The sequence below is a fragment of the Vombatus ursinus genome, unplaced genomic scaffold (genome assembly GCF_900497805.2).
Source record: "Vombatus ursinus unplaced genomic scaffold, bare-nosed wombat genome assembly UNPS02000577.1, whole genome shotgun sequence".
In the NCBI taxonomy this organism is placed as follows: domain Eukaryota; kingdom Metazoa; phylum Chordata; class Mammalia; order Diprotodontia; family Vombatidae; genus Vombatus; species Vombatus ursinus.
Genome location: NW_020940355.1, coordinates 32,963,333 through 32,974,001, shown reverse-complemented (window position 1 = coordinate 32,974,001; position 10,669 = coordinate 32,963,333). Strand labels below are relative to the sequence as shown.

Genomic DNA, 10,669 nt, shown 5'->3' with positions numbered 1-10,669 from the left:
ATAAACATGAACCATTCCAAAATGACAAGATACTAAACTCCAGGGGGCAGCTAAGTGGTGCAGTGGATGGAGCACCAACCCTGAAGTCAGGAGGACCTGAGTTCAAATCCGGCCTCAGACCAAACACTTGACACGTACTAGCTGTGTGACCTTGGGCAAGTCACTTAACCTGGATTGCCTCAATAAAAAAAAAAATGATACTAAACTCCACCATTATTCCAGCAATCTTCCCAGCTTTATTTAATAGAATCATGAAAGTTCAAAGTTGAAAAGGACCTTAGTGGGCAGCTAGTCCAACCTATATGCTCTCTAACCATACCTAAGTGACTAGCCTTTTCTTCAAGACATTGCCTAAGAGGAGAACCTGCTATCTACTAGGGCAGTTCATTCCACTTCTACTTTTGGTTAATCATAATTGTTATGAAGTTTTTCCTTATATCACACCTAAATTTGTCTTGCTGGAACTTTCATCTGTTTATCCAAGTTTTGCTCTTTGGGGCCATGCAGAAGAATTTTTTTTTCAATTTTTTTCACAGACATTTTTATTAACAAATCAATTGAAAATAATCATGGTAGAGACCTTTAGTTCATTTTTCTAATAAGCCTGTTGATCTGGTCTTCCCTGTTACCACCATCTCCACCTTCCACAAAATGTGTAGTCTTTTTCTCCATCCCACCTAATGGAGAAGATAATTTGAAGGGCCTCAGGGAGTTGTTGGCATCTTTGAAGTGCTTGCTAACAGTGTAGATCTCATGGATCAAATCCTCCATGCAGATAATTCCATATTTACCAAGAGATTTTGTAATAAGGGCATTATCTGTCAGGGCAATTCTCTGGTTCTTGATCTTGCCATAGCCATGTTTGTAAATCAAGTCATTTACAGACTTCAGGTTTGGGTAACCCCATGCAATGTATGGTTCCACAATCCTCAGCATGTTAATTGAAGCCTTGTTAAACTTAACAAAAGTGCCATTGAAGATTTGGCAAAGACGAAGAAGCTGCAAAACTTTTTGGACCTTTGGGCTAACACCATTGATACCTCTGATTTTGATCATATAAGCTAACAGGTTCAGCAGGTATATAGTAGTTGCCAGCTTTTTGTGCCATTCTAGCCAGTTGGATTTCACTTCTGTACATCTATCTGTACTCTTCATGGTAGACTTTAGCTTTTTCTTTTTCTTTTTCTTTTTTTTTACTTTAGCTTTTTCGTAGATAACTTTCCTCTACATTTTATGGAGCTTTTTTATAGCCATCTTCTTCTTCATGCATTTGGCCTTCAGCACTGCAAAAGCCTTTCACTTTTTTAGAAGGGATTCTGGAACGGATGATAGCTTCTTCTTTTCTTCTATACCTGCAGTGACTCCAGCCAGAAAAAGAGTCATGCAGAACAAATTTAATCCCTTCTCCAAGGGGCAGCCCTCCAGATCCTTGTGAATAGCTATTATTTTACAATACCTTCTCCCCTCTGGTTTCTTTCTCTCCAAGTTAAATGGTAGAGTTATTTTAACCAGTTCTCCTATGACATGAACTTGAGTCCTTTCTCTATGTAGATTGCCTTCTTCTGGACACTATCATATTTATACTTAAAGTGATTTGTGATTTCATTGATTCTGAAGTTCCCTCCAATGATGTAAATTGAAACCCTCCACAAGCGCTATTCCAATACTCATTATGGTGAGCGATGTGGAGGTGACTTTGGATTCTTTTGGTTCTTTTTTTCTTTTATTAATTTCTTTTGATTTATTATCAGTCATTTCCATAAGCTTTTGAGTTTTAAATATTTCTACCCCTCCTTCCCCACCTTTCTTCCCAAGATGGTGCACAATCTAATATGGGCTATACATATACATTCCTATTAAACCTATTTTCACATTAGTGATGATGTAAGGAAGAATTAGAACCAATAGGAGGAACCACAAATGACTCTGGATTCTTAGTGGTTATGGCAGCTTCCATCATGCTGGAAAGGCTTCAGGTATTCCCTGAAGCCGGACTAAGTCTGTTTTCCAAGGCTTAACCTTGCCAACTAAGAAAAAGTTGATTTAGCCTCATGGTGATGGTTTTTTTTTTTTTTTGCCTTGACAATCCATGAAACATATGGCATCAAGAAGTGAACACAGTGCTCTAGATGTGGTCTGACCACGGTAGAATATAGTAGAAATATCATCTTATTCCTAAACAATACACCTTTCTCTAAGACTGATTTAGCTTTCTTGGCTGCCATCTCACACTGTTAACTCATGGTCTAACCGCAGTTCACTAAAACCCCAAGTTATTTTTCAGATGAACTCTTGTCTGTCCATGCCTCCTCCATTTTGTGTTTGCAAAGTAGATTGCTGAACTCAAGTATAAGACTTTACATTTATCTCTGGTCAATTTCATCTCAGATTTAGGCCACTGTTCTAGCCCATCAAGGTCTTTTTAAGGCCTAGCTTTGTCCTCCAGTGTGTTAGCTATTGTTCCCAGCTTTCTGTCATCTTCAAATCAGAAAAGATTTGCTCAAAGCCACTGAGGAAACAGGCCTTTGCCTGTAGGGATTGCACTGAAGGCCTAGTTTCCCGACTCCTATTACTGTTAGTGATGTTCCTTCATAACAGCAAAGGAATTTTTAATATTAACAGGTTTAATAATGATGTTCTATATGTTGTCTAGCAGTTCAAGCATAAAAGGTCAAGCAGAAAGTCATAAGCATTTTATGAAATGGACCTTTAAAGGTTAGTACTTCATGTCTCAGGATTAAATCTATTATCCTACATTTAATTTTTTTTCAGGGGATAGAGTTTTGAGAGGAATGTGACGTTTTAGAGGAAACGTGATTATTTTTTCATCTAGTAGGACATAAAATAAGTTAGGACTGAAGGAAGAAAAATGACAATGTTCATACAAAGCCAGTTTCTAAATCCTTTCTGAATAACAAATTTAACAATTTAAGAGTTTCCCTTTTTCCTAGGGAAAAAGAAAAGAATCCTCTTACTTGCTGAATGAGATAACTAGCCATAACCAGCCCAGAGAAAAATATTAAATGAAAAAAAAATTTGATAACTTCCCACAGCAGTGTAATACTATGCAAAATGGGCTGGATTTGGAGACAGAGGGCCTGGGTTCATATCAGGGCTTTGAACTTTACCTTCCATGTGACCTTGGATCAATCACTTAAACTATCTGGGCAGAGGTTTTCTTATCTGAGAAATTAGAAGGTTGAATTAGATGTCCTCTAACATCTCTTCCAGTTCTAAAATCTATTATTTTGTGTGTGTGTGTGTGTGTGTGTGTGTGTGTGTGTATAAGTGTGTATGGCCCATAGAATTCTTGTTGATTGGTTGATTGCAATCTTCTCCCGATGCTTGTTTCTTTTCCTCTCCAGGTACCCATTCATTGCCTTATTCCTACAAAAGTGTTACTCTTAGCTGGTTGTCAGCTAATGCTCTTCTGTTGCAGATGCAGGGGTGTGCTGAAGCCAGCTCATCCTGGCTCTGAGCCCTATTGTTAAATTTTCAGTGGGTCATCTACACCTTGGAAATCAGCAAATGCTACAAATCCAGGCTCTATTTACTGCTTTGTTGATTGTCCAGACTTAAGAAAGTGATGGAGAAATGTTAATAATGTATATTGAGTTTAAAAGTGTGTCCTTCCTACATTTTCCCCCTGAAGGGTCATGTCTAAACATTTGCCAGAATACTTTTTCCTAGATGTCATACTTCCCAAGGGATTTATGTTGTAAGATGTAGTATGTGGACTGGTGGAAAGGATTGAGAATGTTTAGCCTGAAGAAGAGAAGTTTCACGGGGGCGTGGGTATCTATATTCAAATATTGGAAGAGCTTTCATGGGGAGGAGGGGTTTGTTTTGTTTGATCTATGAGGGAAAAACTAGGAAATTTCAAGGGAAAAGTTGCAAAGAGACACATTTAAGCCTGTTGTCAAGAAATAAAAAGCTAACAATATGTGCTGTACCAAAGGGCAGTGGGCTGCTTTTAGTGGTGGGACTGCTTCCATGGAGGTCTTTGAGTAAAGGATGGAGAACTGCTTGTCATGGGTGTTATTGTGGAGATTCATTTTGTTTATAGGTTAATCTGGTAAGGTCTCTGCCCACTCTCATATTCTGTGATTTTGTGAGATGATTCATGGAGACTAATAAGTCTTTAAGACTCAGAAAGAAGGTCTTTCTAATAGTGGAATTTCATACACTGTAACAAGGGTGAAGGCTGACTCTGTGCAAGGGGCAGTCTTTACTTTTTCTGGTCTCAAATCTTTGGTGTGGTCCTCATGGAAAGGACTTTGGGTCATGTCTCTTAAGCTGTACCTGATGAATGATAGGTGAGGGATAGGCAACTGCTCTTCCTAGGAGAGCTCCGTTTGGAGCCCTGATGCATCTGGGTCTGCATTTGGTACAGTGAAGAAAGGAGAATCTCCCAGTCTCTAAATGACACGTGATCTATTCACCTTCATCTAGTAGTGTGTGTATCCCTGATTTATTCTGCATTGAATTCCAGAATCCTGGACCATTCCGCTGAACTCTCTCTGACTTCTGCTTTGCCCTTGGATTTGATTACCCTATGAACTCTTTGACACTTGAACTTGACACTCATTGACTTGACAAGGTTCTAAATACTCTTCTGATGATAAGGAGTCAGTCAAGATAGGGTTGTACATTGGAAAGGGAGCTGGATTTTTTTGGAGTCAAAGGACCTGGGTTTGAATCTCACCTGCATTTGCAACCTGTAAGAATTCTGGCAAATCGCTTAGTATCTCTGGACCTACCTCAATTTCTTCATCTATAAAATGAGGGCATTGGATTAGAATCTTAGGTTCCCAAAGTGGGCAATACCACCCCCTGGGGGGTGCTGAAATGATCCAGGGAGGTAGTAGTAGCCCTTGGGAGGCAATGAATAAAAATAATGGGGCAGTGGAAGCATAAGGAAAGAAAAGGAAATTAGAAAGTTTTGAAAAACCGTTCTTACATGTTTCATCTGTTGTGTAGCAGAATTATAGTCATAGTGATTACATTACTTTCCAAATAAACACACAAAATGCAAGTTATAATCAGTCAGTGGTCAAGCCTGACAACAAATCTTAACAAGCAAGTGTTGGCAGGTGAGCATATTGTGCATTGTCAGGAAGTCCAGTGTGCATTGGCAAGAATGTGTGTATGTAATGACTTGTTTACAATACAATACTACATGGTTGCATGATACAATATTGCATTGTCAAAATTTCAATGCAGGAAAAACCCCATAAATTTACAATAAATTATTAAATTTAAAGTGCACCATTTGAAAATATACTTCATATATTTTTGAAATGATACAACTCTCCCAAAAAATCATTAAAGGGTTAAAGAAAGTAGATTTCCAAGGGGGCACTGAGTAATTATTTTTGAAAAGGGGATAGTAGGCCAAATAAGTTTGGAAACCTCTGGACTAGATGATTCTTTAAGGTCCCTTCTGGCAAAAAAATAATTATGATCTTGTGCCCTCTTTCCTTGGAAGCCTTTTCTCAATTAGTCTCTGTTTATTTTTCTTAATCAATTATAAGCTACACCGGGACAAATTATTACTATCTTCAAGTATTCAAAAAGATGCCAAAAGAAAACAAGCCAGAACAGAAGATCAGTGGTTAGTAACCACTGAAACAGAGGCAGGAGAGAGATGGGAGTAGCCAATGGAGCTGAGATGTAGATAACTTTTCTATACCTTTTCATTGACATGTAACATCCCTAGTTAGAATGTAAGCTCTTAGATGGCAGGGAGCGTTTCCTCCTCCCCTTTTGTTTTATATTTCTAGCACTAACCCACAGCTTGCATAGTAAACAAAGTAGATCCCAGTCAGGATGAATAATGAATTCCCTGAAGACATAATATACCTGAAGTTACAATTATGTTAAATATGGTAATTAATTCCAACCCAATGGAATTATTCTGTGTGAATTCAAATAATGGGACTACTTCAGGGGGTTCATTATTCTTACTAATAGGGGATGTAGCTGTGCTCAGTAAATGCCTGTTGGTTGGTTGATTAATAAGTTAAAATTTAATAGGGATAAATGTAAAATATTGCATTCACTTCACAATATCAATTTCATAAGTACAAGATAGAGAAGGTGTTCCCAGACAGATTTTCTGAGAGAGATCAAGATGTTTAGTGAGTTATAAGTTTGATAGGAGTTGATACTGTGATACTGAATTCAACACACACTTATTAGGCTCTCTTCTGTGCCAAACATTGTTCTAGGCCCTGGGGATGCAAAGATAAACAAAGTTTGCACCCTCAACCATTTACATTCTTCTGGGAAGGAACAACATGTACACTGACAAATAAATAAGAAAAATATGTAAAATAATTATGAAGTTATTTTTGAGGCTCATCAGGGAGAAAGGAGAGCACTAATGACTGGAGAAATCCAGGAATGTCCTCTTATAGGAGGTAGCATTTGGACTGTTCCCAGAAAAGAGTTTAGGATGCTAGGGAAAGTGAAGATGGAGAGTGTTTCAGATGAAGATGAAATATTGTGTATGGGGAACATCAAGTTGGCCATTCTGAAACAAAGAGACACTAAAGTGTATTTGACTAATCTGGAAAGACAGATTGGAGTCAGATTAGAAAGGTCTTTAAGTACCAAATAGCCAAGAAAAATTAGTTATTTTCTTTTTCCATTAGGGGAGTCAGCTTCCAGAAATAAGGGGATGATAATCCTGCTTTACCCTGCCCTGATTTGGCCACATCCGACATATTATATTCAGCTCTGGGAGGCACAATTTAGAAGGATTTAAGTAGGCTGGAGGGCATCAAACATAGGCACCCTGTTTTTCAAGTCCCTAATTCTCTTCAGGACTAGGTCAAGTGCCAGCTCCTACATGAGGCCTTTCCCAATCCCCACTGATTATTCCTGTTTCTTTGCCTTCTTCTTTCATCCCTTTGTATATATTTTGTATTTATTTGTCTGTATTCATATTGTTTCCTCAAGTAGAATGTAAAGCTTTTGAGAGGAAGGACCATTTTATTTTTGTCTGATGAAGGATGATGAAGGATGATGAAGGGCCTTGAATTCATGCCATATGAGGATCATCTGAAGGTTATTGAAGAGAAGACTTAGGTAAGGGTTATGATAGGTGGACGTGGTAAGTGTACCTAAATATTCAAAGAACTGTCATATGGAAGAGGCTCAGACTTATCCTACCTGGCCCCATGAGGTAGAACAAGCAGCAAAGGGAAGAAGTTGAAAGGAAGCCAGTTTGGGCTTCTAAGGAGGATGTAAGGAAATACTTCCTTACAGTTAGAGCCATCCAGAACTGAAAGGGGCTGTGTCATCATCCCCTGTCACTGGGGATTTTCAAGCAAAGGCTGGATGATTACTTGCTGGATATGTTGCAGGAGAGATTTTGGTCCCAGTGTGGTTGGATCTCGATCAAACTCTATCCAGATGCAGTGGTCCCTTCTGACTCTGAGTTTCTATGATTCTGTCTTACTTAAAAATAACCTTCATTCTTGAGAGCTCATTCATTTTCTTTTTCTTTTTTTTTTCTGTAATGATGGACAGATCTGAGAAGTACTTTGTATTTCTCAGGACTACAGCTTCTTGGAGCCACAGTTAGAGTTGAGTGCCAGGTGGACACCAAAGGTGTATGAGCAGCCCTAAAAGGGACTCAGTAAACCCTCACACCAGAGACACTAGTTCTCCCTGAACACCTGATACTCTATTCCCACTTAAAACTATCTCAGCAGACAGATTAAATCAGGTTGAGGGTAACTATATGGCCTCAAATCCATCGATGAGTCAGAGAGGTGTCTATCCCAAGCATGGGAAGTTTCCCCTGTCAGAATGGGTGGATGGGAATAGTTTGTTCCAAGGGCCATGAAGGTGGCTGATGCAGACATTGTAGAGTGCTTAAACCTTGGTCAGACATTGAAGATGCCAAGGCCATCCACTGCAAGGTCGTCTTGCCTTTTGTCTTACCATTGGATTTCAATGACTCTGGAAGAGAGAGAGTGAGGCTGATGACTTTGGACAGCTCTGTCTTATTTAAATCCAATTCATGTGGGAGTCAAGATATCACCCTGTGATGCCACTGGTCCTCTTCAAAAATGAAGGACAAACAGCGACAACATTTCTCAGGACAAAATAAATTTGAATGTCTTCCCATTGGCGCTTATCCCACATATCGGTATTTCTATTCTAGAAATATGCATAGTTGATAAAGAGCAAATGAAAAAAGCTGCTAAGCAGAGAACTTGCTTTTTCTTTTCCTAATCCAAGTTTGACAGTTCAGGTCTTGTGCTTCCATGTATTGTTTAAGAATAGCCCTGCACAGTATTGTATATTGACCTTTCCTTCAGGACCCTTTCTTCTTTTTTCTTTATAAAATTTTATTGATATTTTCTCTTTCTTACATCACCGTAATTATACCAAATATCCATTTCCCTCCCCCTCTCAGAGAGCTTTCTCATATGGTAAAGAGTAATTTTTTAAGAGAGGAAAAAAGTAAAAAGTAAAAAGAAAAAGTCCAATGTGTAATACCTGTGGACCTCTCACCTCCATGAAGAGGCAGATTGGAAGTGTACACATAAACACACACACACATAAACACACACACACACACAACACATCTAGCAACTTCTAGGGGGAAAATAGACAGAATCCTAAGTTCCACATGTTGTGCATTTGAAGCCTATAAAAAGAATTTGACTCAATGGAAACAAAGGTGGTGTTGAACACATTACGGGATAACCGATGTTGACGTCATCAGTAAGATAAATCCTGGATTCAGAATGGAAATCCAGCTGTTTGAAGGACTGAGCTAAATCCACATCCACAAAAGAGTCTGACACAGCTATTCTTGGCTACCCTGCAAGAACATTGTTCTGGTCCTCAAACTGGAAGGATAGAATTAGGACTGATGGGGAGCATCTCACATTTTTTTTCTTTTCACAGATGATTTGTATCTTTTTTATAGTTGTCATCTCAGAAGTTCAAGAAAAGCTCCATAAGCTGCAGAAAGTCTGATGGGATCAGAGGTGACATTTAATAACACAAATGCATTGTGAAGTGAACACCAACCATAAGGCGTGGTGCCTACCGTGGCTTGGAGATTGAAAAGGTAAGGAGATTTTGTGCTACTTAGTCACAAATTATAGCAATACAAAAACATGGATGAAAAATGGACCCCAAACATCAAGCCATCTGGATTAATTTCAGCCACATCAATTTACTGCTGATTTTCTTTTTTTTTTAAATTTGTTATTCTGTACTTCAGAGCCTTCAAACAGGCCTGCATCTGAGGCTTGAACCAGATTAAAATGTAATTGAGAAATATTTAACAAAATAAATTAAAGTACAATAAGACAAAAATAATAAATAATGTTAATTTGTGGTTTTCTAAAACAATGTGCAGCCTGAAGGGATCCTTATATATTGTTTAATGGTCCCCATTTCTTTTCTTCCTTTTTTATGCTTCAATCTGTATTCAGACACAATCAATTCTTTCTCTGGGGATGGATAGCAATTTTCTTTTTTATTTCTTTTTTTTTTTTGCCTTTTTGGTGAGGCAGTTGGGGTTAAGTGACTTGCCCAGGGTCACACAGCTAGTAAGTGTCATGTGTCTGAGGTCAGATTTGAACTCAGGTCCTCCTGACTCCAAGGCCAGAGCTTATCTACTGCACCACCTAGCTGCCCCTAGATAGCAGTCTTCATCATAAATCCTTCAGAGTTGTCTTGGATCATTGTATTGCTGAGAATAGCTAAGTCATTCACAGTTGATCATCTTACAATATTGCTGTTACTTTGTACACAATACATTTCACTTTGCATCAGCCCATGCAAGTCTTTCCAGGTTTTTTCTGAGAGCTCCTGCTCATCATTTCTTATAGTACAATAATATTCCATCATAATCACATGCCACAACTTGTTCAGCCATTCCCCAATTGATGGACCTCCCCTCAACTTCTAATTCTTTATCCCCAGAAAAGAGCTGCTATAAATATTTTTGTACATATAGGTCCTTTTCCTTTTTGTTTTTTATCTCTTTTGAGATACAGACCTAGTAGTGGTATTGCTAGGTCAAAGGGTATGCATAATTTTATAGCTCTTTGGGCACAGTTCCAAATTGCTCTACAGAATGGTTGAATCAGTTCACAACTCCGCCAACAGTGAATTAAAGTCTCATTTTTCCCACATCCTCTCCAACATTTGTCATTCACCTTTTCTGTCATATTAGCCAATCTAATAGGTATAAGGTAGTACTACAGAATTGTTTTAATTTGCATTTCTCTAATCAATAGTGAGCTAGAGTATTTTTTCATGTGGCTGTAAATAGCTTTGATGACTTCATCTGAAAACTGATCATATCTTTTGATCATTTATCAACTGGGGAATTGCTTTTATTTTTATAAATTTCACTCAGTTCTTTATATGTTGAAAGACTGCTGTTTGCATGCATTCAGGAGTTCTGGTTTCTGTCGCCTCTTCTTTATTCAGAGATTTATCCCAATCCAGATCAACAACTAGATGACAGACCATCTTGCCCCTCTCGCTGAAGGAAAGCTGGATTGAAATAGTTGACCTTAGTCTGGAACTGTATCTCTCTGCCCTGCTGTGGATAGAAGAAGTATCTTGGAGACACGTTTTCAGAGGAGGTGGTATTACTCTTGGCCAGAAAATGACAAATACATAAAAC

At 38.4% G+C, this 10,669-nt stretch overlaps 1 pseudogene; it reads right to left on the bottom strand.

The window, feature by feature from the left end:
* Positions 1–582: 582 nt before the first annotated feature.
* Positions 583–10,669, bottom strand: part of LOC114049875 — a 13,107-nt pseudogene continuing 3,020 nt past the window's right edge.